A 13,570-nucleotide genomic window follows, 5' to 3' on the forward strand; every position below is an offset into this window, starting at 1 on the left:
TATTCAGCTGTTTACATTCATACTATCTTTATATTTCATCAACAAGACAAAACAAAAATGACCTCAATAAATTGCAATAAATAAGAGATTTAGTTACTTGGCGTTAGAACTTAGAACCAATTATAGATATTCCAGGAGCTTTCAGAATAATAATTAATTCTACAACTATATCAAATGTATTCATCCAATTCTTCAAGTAGCTTTTGATCCATGGTGATAAACAGTCAAAAATGAGACACAAGAAAAATTAATCTTTTTACAAACAATTAAACTTGGCCTGTACAGGGATCGAACCTGTGACCTTGGCGTTATTAGCACCACGCTCTAACCATCTGAGCTAACAGGCCGTTTTGCACAAATTCCTGGAAGTCCAGCATATGAAGAAGTGCTAATGATAGTTAACCCGGGAGATTTGGAAAGCTTAATTTCAGAGGTTTACCATGAAGTTATACTTATATAATATCAACATGAAGAAACTAATATGACTTTAAAAAATTACAATACAAAAGAGATTTTCATACTTAGTGTTAGAACTTAGAACCATTAATGTTTCTTCCATGTGTTTTAGCAATAAATAACAACCATCTGAGCTAACAGGCCATTTTGCACAAATACCTGGAAGTCGAGCATATGAAGAAGTGCTAATGATAGTTAACCCGGGAGATTTGGAAAGCTTAATTTCGGAGGTTTACCATGAAGTTATAAATATATATTATCAACATGAAGAAACTAATATGACTTTAGAAAAATTAAAATACAAAAGAGATTTTCATACTTAGTGTTAGAACTTAGAGCCATTAATGTTTTTTCCATGTGTTTTAGCAATAAATAACAATTCATCACCTATATGCAATTGATTCATCTAATCATTCTATCAGCTTCCCCTCAAAGGAAATATAGAGATACACATGATACAGAAGAAAATACATCTATTTTCAACATTAAAGGAGCATCAAGTATTGGCTTGGAGACTGATTGAAAGTATGTCCCTGGCATTTTTAACTTTATGCTCTAAAGACTAAACTAATAGGCTCACTTAAATATATAGCATACTATTGAAGAAATAGCAGATGATGAAGTGCTACTGATTGTTAACCCGGTATAGTTGGAAAGCTTATATTCAGCTGTTTACATTCATACTATCTTTATATTTCATCAACAAGACAAAACAAAAATGACCTCAATAAATTGCAATAAATAAGAGATTTAGTTACTTGGCGTTAGAACTTAGAACCATTAATAGATATTCCAGGAGCTTTCAGAATAATAATTAATTCTACAACTATATCAAATGTATTCATCCAATCCTTCAAGCAGCATTTGATCCAAGGTGATAAACAGTCAAAAATGAGACACAAGAAAAATTAATCTTTTTACAAACAATTAAACTTGGCCTGTACAGGGATCGAACCTGTGACCTTGGCGTTATTAGCACCACGCTCTAACCATCTGAGCTAACCGGCCGTTTTGCACAAGTTCCTGGAAGTCCAGCATATGAAGAAGTGCTAATGATAGTTAACCCGGGAGATTTGGAAAGCTTAATTTCAGAGGTGTACCATGAAGTTATAAATATAAATTATCAACATGAAGAAACTAATATGACTTTAGAAAAATTACAATACAAAAGAGATTTTCATACTTAGTGTTAGAACTTAGAACCAATAATGTTTTTTCCATGTGTTTTAGCAATAAATAACAATTCATCACCTATATGCAATTGATTCATCTAATCATTCTATCAGCTTCCCCTCAAAGGAAATATAGACATACAGATTATACAGAAGAAAATACATCTATTTTCAACATTAAAGGAGCATCAAGTATTGGCTTGGAGACTGATTGAAAGTATGTCCTTGGCATTTTTAACTTTATGCTCTACAGACTAAACTAATAGGCTCAATAAATACATAGCATACTATTGAAGAAATAGCAGATGATGAAGTGCTACCGATTGTCAACCCGGGATAGTTGGAAAGCTTATATTCAGCTGTTTACATTCATACTATCTTTATATTTCATCAACAAGACAAAACAAAAATGACCTCAATAAATTGCAATAAATAAGAGATTTAGTTACTTGGCGTTAGAACTTAGAGCCATTAATAGATATTTCAGGAGCTTTCAGAATAATAATTAATTCTACAACTATATCAAATGTATTCATCCAATCCTTCAAGCAGCGTTTGATCCAAGGTGATAAACAGTCAAAAATGAGACACAAGAAAAATGTATCTTTTTACAAACAATTAAACTTGGCCTGTACAGGGATCGAACCTGTGACCTTGGCGTTATTAGCACCACGCTCTAACCATCTGAGCTAACAGGCCATTTTGCACAAATTATTGGAAGTCCAGCATATGAAGAAGTGCTAATGATAGTTAACCCGGGAGATTTGGAAAGCCTAATTACAGAGGTTTACCATGAAGTTATAAATATATAATATCAACATGAAGAAACTTATATGACTTTAAAAAAATTACAATACAAAAGAGATTTTCATACTTAGTGTTAGAACTTAGAACCATTAATGTTTTTTCCATGTGTTTTAGCAATAAATAACAATTCATCACCTATATGCAATTGATTCATTTAATCATTCTATCAGCTTCCCCTCAAAGGAAATATAGAGATACACATGATACAGAAGAAAATACATCTATTTTCAACATTAAAGGAGCATCAAGTATTGGCTTGGAGACGGATTGAAAGTATGTCCTTGGCATTTTTAACTTTATGCTCTAAAGACTAAACTAATAGGCTCACTAAATATATAGCATACTATTGAAGAAATAGCAGATGATGAAGTGCTACTGATTGTTAACCCGGGATAGTTGGAAAGCTTATATTCAGCTGTTTACATTCATACTATCTTTATATTTCATCAACAAGACAAAACAAAAATGACCTCAATGAATTGCAATAAATAAGAGATTTAGTTACTTGGCGTTAGAACTTAGAACCATTAATAGATATTCCAGGAGCTTTCAGAATAATAATTAATTCTACAACTATATCAAATGTATTCATCCAATCCTTCAAGCAGCATTTGATCCAAGGTGATAAACAGTCAAAAATGAGACACAAGAAAAATTAATCTTTTTACAAACAATTAAACTTGGCCTGTACAGGGATCGAACCTGTGACCTTGGCGTTATTAGCACCACGTTCTAACCATCTGAGCTAACAGGCCGTTTTGCACAAATTACTGGAAGTCCAGCATATGAAGAAGTGCTAATGATAGTTAACCCGGGAGATTTGGAAAGCTTAATTTCAGAGGTTTACCATGAAGTTATAAATATATAATATCAACATGAAGAAACTTATATGACTTTAAAAAAATTACAATACAAAAGAGATTTTCATACTTAGTGTTAGAACTTAGAACCATTAATGTTTTTTCCATGTGTTTTAGCAATATATAACAATTCATCACCTATATGCAATTGATTCATTTAATCATTCTATCAGCTTCCCCTCAAAGGAAATATAGAGATACACATGATACAGAAGAAAATACATCTATTTTCAACATTAAAGGAGCATCAAGTATTGGCTTGGAGACGGATTGAAAGTATGTCCTTGGCATTTTTAACTTTATGCTCTAAAGACTAAACTAATAGGCTCACTAAATATATAGCATACTATTGAAGAAATAGCAGATAATGAAGTGCTACTGATTGTTAACCCGGGATAGTTGGAAAGCTTATATTCAGCTGTTTACATTCATACTATTTTTATATTTCATCAACAAGACAAAATAAAAATGACCTCAATAAATTGCAATAAATAAGAGATTTAGTTACTTGGTGTTAGAACTTAGAACCATTAATAGATATTCCAGGAGCTTTCAGAATAATAATTAATTCTACAACTATATCAAATGTATTCATCCAATCCTTCAAGCATCGTTTGATCCAAGGTGATAAACAGTCAAAAATGAGACACAAGAAAAATAATCTTTTTTCAAACAATTAAACTTGGCCTGTACAGGGATCGAACCTGTGACCTTGGCGTTATTAGCACCACGCTCTAACCATCTGAGCTAACAGGCCGGTCTTCACAAATTCCTGGAAGTCCAGCATATGAAGAAGTGCTAATGATAGTTAACCCGGGAGATTTGGAAAGCTTAATTTCGGAGGTTTACCATGAAGTTATAAATATATAATATCAACATGAAGAAACTAATATGACTTTAATAAAATTACAATACAAAAGAGATTTTCATACTTAGTGTTAGAACTTAGAGCCATTAATGTTTTTTCCATGTGTTTTAGCAATAAATAACAATTCATCACCTATATGCAATTGATTCATCTAATCATTATGTCAGCTTCCCCTCGAAGGAAATATAGACATACAAATGATACTGAAGAAAATACATCTATTTTCAACATTAAAGGAGCATCAAGTATTGGCTTAGGGACTGATTGAAAGTATGTTCTTGGCATTGTTAACTTTATGCTCTAAAGACTAAACTAATAGGCTCAATAAATATATAGCATACTATTGAAGAAATAGCAGATGATGAAGTGCTACCGATTGTTAACCCGGGATAGTTGGAAAGCTTATATTCAGCTGTTTACATTCATACTATCTTTATATTTCATCAACAAGACAAAACAAAAATGACCTCAATAAATTGCAATAAATAATAGATTTAGTTACTTGGCGTTAGAACTTAGAACCATTAATAGATATTCCAGGAGCTTTCAGAATAATAATTAATTCTACAACTATATCAAATGCATTCATCCAATCCTTCAAGCAGCGTTTGATCCAAGGTGATAAACAGTCAAAAATGAGACACAAGAAAAATTAATCTTTTTTCAAACAATTAAACTTGGCCTGTACAGGGATCGAACCTGTGACCTTGGCGTTATTAGCATCACGCTCTAACCATGTGAGCTAACAGGCCATTTTGCACAAATTCCTGGAAGTCCAGCATATGAAGAAGTGCTAATGATAGTTAACCCGGGAGATTTGGAAAGCTTAATTTCGGAGGTGTACCATGAAGTTATAAATATAAATTATCAACATGAAGAAACTAATATGACTTTAGAAAAATTACAATACAAAAGAGATTTTCATACTTAGTGTTAGAACTTAGAACCATTAATGTTTTTTCCATGTGTTTTAGCAATAAATAACAATTCATCACCTATATGCAATTGATTCATCTAATCATTCTATCAGCTTCCCCTCAAAGGAAATATAGACATACACATTATACAGAAGAAAATACATCTATTTTCAACATTAAAGGAGCATCACCTATTGGCTTGGAGACTGATTGAAAGTATGTCCTTGGCATTTTTAACTTTATGCTCTAAAGACTAAACTAATAGGCTCACTAAATATATAGCATACTATTGAAGAAATAGCAGATGATGAAGTGCTACTGATTGTTAACCCGGGATAGTTGGAAAGCTTATATTCAGCTGTTTACATTCATACTATCTTTATATTTCATCAACAAGACAAAACAAAAATGACCTCAATAAATTGCAATAAATAAGAGATTTAGTTACTTGGCGTTAGAACTTAGAACCAATTATAGATATTCCAGGAGCTTTCAGAATGATAATTAATTCTACAACTATATCAAATGTATTCATCCAATCCTTCAAGTAGCTTTTGATCCAAGGTGATAAACAGTCAAAAATGAGACACAAGAAAAATGTATCTTTTTACAAACAATTAAACTTGGCCTGTACAGGGATCGGACCTGTGACCTTGGCGTTATTAGCACCACGCTCTAACCATCTGAGCTAACAGGCCATTTTGCACAAATTCCTGGAAGTCCAGCATATGAAGAGGTGCTAATGATAGTTAACCCGGGAGATTTGGAAAGCTTAATTTCAGAGGTGTACCATGAAGTTATAAATATAAATTATCAACATGAAGAAACTAATATGACTTTAGAAAAATTACAATGCAAAAGAGATTTTCATACTTAGTGTTAGAACTTAGAACCATTAATGTTTTTTCCATGTGTTTTAGCAATAAATAACAATTCATCACCTATATGCAATTGATTCATCTAATCATTCTATCAGCTTCCCCTCAAAGGAAATATAGACATACACATTATACAGAAGAAAATACATCTATTTTCAACATTAAAGGAGCATCACTTATTGGCTTGGAGACTGATTGAAAGTATGTCCTTGGCATTTTTAACTTTATGCTCTACAGACTAAACTAATAGGCTCAATAAATACATAGCATACTATTGAAGAAATAGCAGATGATGAAGTGCTACCGATTGTTAACCCGGGATAGTTGGAAAGCTTATATTCAGCTGTTTACATTCATACTATCTTTATATTTCATCAACAAGACAAAACAAAAATGACCTCAATAAATTGCAATAAATAAGAGATTTAGTTACTTGGCGTTAGAACATAGAACCATTAATAGATATTTCAGGAGCTTTCAGAATAATAATTAATTCTACAACTATATCAAATGTATTCATCCAATCCTTCAAGCAGCGTTTGATCCAAGGTGATAAACAGTCAAAAATGAGACACAAGAAACATTTATCTTTTTACAAACAATTAAACTTGGCCTGTACAGGGATCGAACCTGTGACCTTGGCGTTATTAGCACCACGCTCTAACCATCTGAGCTAAAAGGCCATTTTGCACAAATTACTGGAAGTCCAGCATATGAAGAAGTGCTAATGATAGTTAACCCGGGAGATTTGGAAAGCTTAATTTCAGAGGTTTACCATGAAGTTATAAATATATAATATCAACATGAAGAAACTTATATGACTTTAAAAAAATTACAATACAAAAGAGATTTTCATACTTAGTGTTAGAACTTAGAACCATTAATGTTTTTTCCATGTGTTTTAGCAATAAATAACAATTCATCACCCATATGCAATTGATTCATTTAATCATTCTATCAGCTTCCCCTCAAAGGAAATATAGAGATACACATGATACAGAAGAAAATACATCTATTTTCAACATTAAAGGAGCATCAAGTATTGGCTTGGAGACGGATTGAAAGTATGTCCTTGGCATTTTTAACTTTATGCTCTGAAGACTAAACTAATAGGCTCACTAAATATATAGCATACTATTGAAGAAATAGCAGATGATGAAGTGCTACTGATTGTTAACCCGGGATAGTTGGAAAGCTTATATTCAGCTGTTTACATTCATACTATTTTTATATTTCATCAACAAGACAAAACAAAAATGACCTCAATAAATTGCAATAAATAAGAGATTTAGTTACTTGGTGTTAGAACTTAGAACCATTATTAGATATTCCAGGAGCTTTCAGAATAATAATTAATTCTACAACTATATCAAATGTATTCATCCAATCCTTCAAGCATCGTTTGATCCAAGGTGATAAACAGTCAAAAATGAGACACAAGAAAAATTAATCTTTTTTCAAACAATTAAACTTGGCCTGTACAGGGATCGAACCTGTGACCTTGGCGTTATTAGCACCACGCTCTAACCATCTGAGCTAACAGGCCGGTCTGCACAAATTCCTGGAAGTCCAGCATATGAAGAAGTGCTAATGATAGTTAACCCGGGAGATTTGGAAAGCTTAATTTCGGAGGTTTAACATGAAGTTATAAATATATAATATCAACATGAAGAAACTAATATGACTTTAGAAAAATTACAATACAAAAGAGATTTTCATACTTAGTGTTAGAACTTAGAGCTATTAATGTTTTTTCCATGTGTTTTAGCAATAAATAACAATTCATCACCTATATGCAATTGATTCATCTAATCATTGTGTCAGCTTCCCCTCAAAGGAAATATAGACATACAAATGATACTGAAGAAAATACATCTATTTTCAACATTAAAGGAGCATCAAGTATTGGCTTAGAGACTGATTGAAAGTATGTTCTTGGCATTGTTAACTTTATGCTCTAAAGACTAAACTAATAGGCTCAATAAATATATAGCATACTATTGAAGAAATAGCAGATGATTAAGTGCTACCGATTGTTAACCCGGGATAGTTGGAAAGCTTATATTCAGCTGTTTACATTCATACTATCTTTATATTTCATCAACAAGACAAAACAAAAATGACCTCAATAAATTGCAATAAATAAGAGATTTAGTTACTTGGGGTTAGAACTTAGAACCATTAATAGATATTCCAGGAGCTTTCAGAATAATAATTAATTCTACAACTATATCAAATGCATTCATCCAATCCTTCAAGCAGCGTTTGATCCAAGGTGATAAACAGTCAAAAATGAGACACAAGAAAAATTAATCTTTTTTCAAACAATTAAACTTGGCCTGTACAGGGATCGAACCTGTGACCTTTGCGTTATTAGCACCACGCTCTAACCATCTGAGCTAACAGGCCATTTTGCACAAATTCCTGGAAGTCCAGCATATGAAGAAGTGCTAATGATAGTTAACCCGGGAGATTTGGAAAGCTTAATTTCGGAGGTGTACCATGAAGTTATAAATATAAATTATCAACATGAGGAAACTTATATGACTTTAAAAAAATTACAATACAAAAGAGATTTTCATACTTAGTGTTAGAACTTAGAACCATTAATGTTTTTTCCATGTGTTTTAGCAATAAATAACAATTCATCACCTATATGCAATTGATTCATTTAATCATTCTATCAGCTTCCCCTCAAAGGAAATATAGAGATACACATGATACAGAAGAAAATACATCTATTTTCAACATTAAAGGAGCATCAAGTATTGGCTTGGAGACGGATTGAAAGTATGTCCTTGGCATTTTTAACTTTATGCTCTGAAGACTAAACTAATAGGCTCACTAAATATATAGCATACTATTGAAGAAATAGCAGATGATGAAGTGCTACTGATTGTTAACCCGGGATAGTTGGAAAGCTTATATTCAGCTGTTTACATTCATACTATTTTTATATTTCATCAACAAGACAAAACAAAAATGACCTCAATAAATTACAATAAATAAGAGATTTAGTTACTTGGTGTTAGAACTTAGAACCATTAATAGATATTCAAGGAGCTTTCAGAATAATAATTAATTCTACAACTATATCAAATGTATTCATCCAATCCTTCAAGCATCGTTTGATCCAAGGTGATAAACAGTCAAAAATGAGACACAAGAAAAATTAATCTTTTTTCAAACAATTAAACTTGGCCTGTACAGGGATCGAACCTGTGACCTTGGCGTTATTAGCACCACGCTCTAACCATCTGAGCTAACAGGCCGGTCTACACAAATTCCTGGAAGTCCAGCATATGAAGAAGTGCTAATGATAGTTAACCCGGGAGATTTGGAAAGCTTAATTTCGGAGGTTTACCATGAAGTTATAAATATATAATATCAACATGAAGAAACTAATATGACTTTAGAAAAATTACAATACAAAAGAGATTTTCATACTTAGTGTTAGAACTTAGAGCCATTAATGTTTTTTCCATGTGTTTTAGCAATAAATAACAATTCATCACCTATATGCAATTGATTCATCTAATCATTGTGTCAGCTTCCCCTCGAAGGAAATATAGACATACAAATGATACTGAAGAAAATACATCTATTTTCAACATTAAAGGAGCATCAAGTATTGGCTTAGAGACTGATTGAAAGTATGTTCTTGGCATTGTTAACTTTATGCTCTAAAGACTAAACTAATAGGCTCAATAAATATATAGCATACTGTTGAAGAAATAGCAGATGATGAAGTGCTACCGATTGTTAACCCGGGATAGTTGGAAAGCTTATATTCAGCTGTTTACATTCATACTATCTTTATATTTCATCAACAAGACAAAACAAAAATGACCTCAATAAATTTCAATAAATAAGAGATTTAGTTACTTGGCGTTAGAACTTAGAACCATTATTAGATATTCCAGGAGCTTTCAGAATAATAATTAATTCTACAACTATATCAAATGCATTCATCCAATCCTTCAAGCAGCGTTTGATCCAAGGTGATAAACAGTCAAAAATGAGACACAAGAAAAATTAATCTTTTTTCAAACAATTAAACTTGGCCTTTACAGGGATCGAACCTGTGACCTTGGCGTTATTAGCACCACGCTCTAACCATCTGAGCTAACAGGCCATTTTGCACAAGGTCCTGAATGTCCAGCATATGAAGAAGTGCTAATGATAGTTAACCCGGGAGATTTGGAAAGCTTAATTTCGGAGGTTTACCATGAAGTTATAAATATATATTATCAACATGAAGAAACTAATATGACTTTAGAAAAATTACAATACAAAAGAGATTTTCATACTTAGTGTTAGAACTTAGAGCCATTAATGTTTTTTCCATGTGTTTTAGCAATAAATAACAATTCATCACCTATATGCAATTGATTCATCTAATCATTCTATCAGCTTCCCCTCAAAGGAAATATAGAGATACACATGATACAGAAGAAAATACATCTATTTTCAACATTAAAGGAGCATCAAGTATTGGCTTAGAGACTGATTGAAAGTATGTTCTTGGCATTGGTAACTTTATGCTCTAAAGACTAAACTAATAGGCTCCATAAATATATAGCATACTATTGAAGAAATAGCAGATGATGAAGTGCTACTGATTGTTAACCCGGGATAGTTGGAAAGCTTATATTCAGCTGTTTACATTCATACTATCTTTATATTTCATCAACAAGACAAAACAAAAATGACCTCAATAAATTGCAATAAATAAGAGATTTAGTTACTTGGCGTTAGAACTTAGAACCAATTATAGATATTCCAGGAGCTTTCAGAATAATAATTAATTCTACAACTATATCAAATGTATTCATCCAATCCTTCAAGTAGCTTTTGATCCATGGTGATAAACAGTCAAAAATGAGACACAAGAAAAATTGATCTTTTTACAAACAATTAAACTTGGCCTGTACAGGGATCGAACCTGTGACCTTGGCGTTATTAGCACCACGCTCTAACCATCTGACCTAACAGGCCGTTTTGCACAAATTCCTGGAAGTCCAGCATATGAAGAAGTGCTAATGATAGTTAACCCGGGAGATTTGGAAAGCTTAATTTCAGAGGTTTACCATGAAGTTATACTTATATAATATCAACATGAAGAAACTAATATGACTTTAAAAAATTACAATACAAAAGAGATTTTCATACTTAGTGTTAGAACTTAGAACCATTAATGTTTCTTCCATGTGTTTTAGCAATAAATAACAACCATCTGAGCTAACAGGCCATTTTGCACAAATACCTGGAAGTCGAGCATATGAAGAAGTGCTAATGATAGTTAACCCGGGAGATTTGGAAAGCTTAATTTCAGAGGTTTACCATGAAGTTATACTTATATAATATCAACATGAAGAAACTAATATGACTTTAGAAAAATTACAATACAAAAGAGATTTTCATACTTAGTGTTAGAACTTAGAACCATTAATGTTTTTTCCATGTGTTTTAGCAATAAATAACAATTCATCACCTATATGCAATTGATTCATTTAATCATTCTATCAGCTTCCCCTCAAAGGAAATATAGAGATACACATGATACAGAAGAAAATACATCTATTTTCAACATTACAGGAGCATCAAGTATTGGCTTGGAGACTGATTGAAAGTATGTCCTTGGCATTTTTAACTTTATGCTCTAAAGACTAAACTAATAGGCTCACTAAATATATAGCATACTATTGAAGAAATAGCAGATGATGAAGTGCTACTGATTGTTAACCCGGGATAGTTGGAAAGCTTATATTCAGCTGTTTACATTCATACTATCTTTATATTTCATCAACAAGACAAAACAAAAATGACCTCAATAAATTGCAATAAATATGAGATTTAGTTACTTGGCGTTAGAACTTAGTACCAATTATAGATATTCCAGGAGCTTTCAGAATGATAATTAATTCTACAACTATATCAAATGTATTCATCCAATCCTTCAAGTAGCTTTTGATCCAAGGTGATAAACAGTCAAAAATGAGACACAAGAAAAATGTATCTTTTTACAAACAATTAAACTTGGCCTGTACAGGGATCGAACCTGTGACCTTGGCGTTATTAGCACCACGCTCTAACCATCTGAGCTAACAGGCCGTTTTGCACAAAGTCCTGGAAGTCCAGCATATGAATATGAAAGTTATAAATATATAATATCAACATGAAGAAACTTATATGACTTTAAAAAAATTACAATACAAAAGAGATTTTCATACTTAGTGTTAGAACTTAGAACCATTAATGTTTTTTCCATGTGTTTTAGCAATAAATAACAATTCATCACCTATATGCAATTGATTCATTTAATCATTCTATCAGCTTCCCCTCAAAGGAAATATAGAGATACACATGATACAGAAGAAAATACATCTATTTTCAACATTATAGGAGCATCAAGTATTGGCTTGGAGACGGATGGAAAGTATGTCCTTGGCATTTTTTACTTTATGCTCTGAAGACTAAACTAATAGGCTCACTAAATATATAGCATACTATTGAAGAAATAGCAGATGATGAAGTGCTACTGATTGTTAACCCGGGATAGTTGGAAAGCTTATATTCAGCTGTTTACATTCATACTATTTTTATATTTCATCAACAAGACAAAACAAAAATGACCTCAATAAATTGCAATAAATAAGAGATTTAGTTACTTGGTGTTAGAATTTAGAACCATTAATAGATATTCCAGGAGCTTTCAGAATAATAATTAATTCTACAACTATATCAAATGTATTCATCCAATCCTTCAAGCATCGTTTGATCCAAGGTGATAAACAGTCAAAAATGAGACACAAGAAAAATTAATCTTTTTTCAAACAATTAAACTTGGCCTGTACAGGGATCGAACCTGTGACCTTGGCGTTATTAGCACCATGCTCTAACCATCTGAGCTAACAGGCCGGTCTGCACAAATTCCTGGAAGTCCAGCATATGAAGAAGTGCTAATGATAGTTAACCTGGGAGATTTGGAAAGCTTAATTTCGTAGGTTTACCATGAAGTTATAAATATTTAATATCAACATGAAGAAACTAATATGACTTTAGAAAATTTACAATACAAAAGAGATTTTCATACTTAGTGTTAGAACTTAGAGCCATTAATGTTTTTTCCATGTGTTTTAGCAATAAATAACAATTCATCACCTATATGATATTGATTCATCTAATTATTGTGTCAGCTTCCCCTCGAAGGAAATATAGACATACAAATGATACTGAAGAAAATACATCTATTTTCAACATTAAAGGAGCATCAAGTATTGGCTTAGAGACTGATTGAAAGTATGTTCTTGGCATTGTTAACTTTATGCTCTAAAGACTAAACTAATAGGCTCAATAAATATATAGCATACTATTGAAGAAATAGCAGATGATGAAGTGCTACCGATTGTTAACCCGGGATAGTTGGAAAGCTTATATTCAGCTGTTTACATTCATACTATCTTTATATTTCATCAACAAGACAAAACAAAAATGACCTCAATAAATTGCAATAAATAAGAGATTTAGTTACTTGGCGTTAGAACTTAGAACCATTAATAGATATTCCAGGAGCTTTCAGAATAATAATTAATTCTACAACTATATCAAA

General features: G+C 32.0%; 7 non-coding genes across 7 annotated transcripts; all 7 read right to left on the bottom strand.

Moving 5' to 3' along the window:
• Positions 1–273: 273 nt before the first annotated feature.
• On the bottom strand, positions 274–347 carry TRNAI-AAU (transfer RNA isoleucine (anticodon AAU)). Its single transcript has one exon. It is a non-coding gene; the product is annotated as a tRNA-Ile (tRNA).
• Positions 348–2,253: 1,906 nt separating this feature from the next.
• On the bottom strand, positions 2,254–2,327 carry TRNAI-AAU (transfer RNA isoleucine (anticodon AAU)). The gene has a single exon. It is a non-coding gene; the product is annotated as a tRNA-Ile (tRNA).
• Positions 2,328–3,978: 1,651 nt separating this feature from the next.
• Positions 3,979–4,052, bottom strand: TRNAI-AAU (transfer RNA isoleucine (anticodon AAU)). The gene has a single exon. It is a non-coding gene; the product is annotated as a tRNA-Ile (tRNA).
• A 3,378-nt stretch (positions 4,053–7,430) lies between these two features.
• TRNAI-AAU (transfer RNA isoleucine (anticodon AAU)) lies at positions 7,431–7,504 on the bottom strand. Its single transcript has one exon. It is a non-coding gene; the product is annotated as a tRNA-Ile (tRNA).
• Positions 7,505–9,156: 1,652 nt separating this feature from the next.
• TRNAI-AAU (transfer RNA isoleucine (anticodon AAU)) lies at positions 9,157–9,230 on the bottom strand. The gene has a single exon. It is a non-coding gene; the product is annotated as a tRNA-Ile (tRNA).
• A 2,768-nt stretch (positions 9,231–11,998) lies between these two features.
• On the bottom strand, positions 11,999–12,072 carry TRNAI-AAU (transfer RNA isoleucine (anticodon AAU)). Its single transcript has one exon. It is a non-coding gene; the product is annotated as a tRNA-Ile (tRNA).
• Positions 12,073–12,805: 733 nt separating this feature from the next.
• Positions 12,806–12,879, bottom strand: TRNAI-AAU (transfer RNA isoleucine (anticodon AAU)). Its single transcript has one exon. It is a non-coding gene; the product is annotated as a tRNA-Ile (tRNA).
• Positions 12,880–13,570: the final 691 nt, after the last annotated feature.

Source organism: Lissotriton vulgaris, chromosome 4_1 (genome assembly GCF_964263255.1).
Source record: "Lissotriton vulgaris chromosome 4_1, aLisVul1.2, whole genome shotgun sequence".
In the NCBI taxonomy this organism is placed as follows: domain Eukaryota; kingdom Metazoa; phylum Chordata; class Amphibia; order Caudata; family Salamandridae; genus Lissotriton; species Lissotriton vulgaris.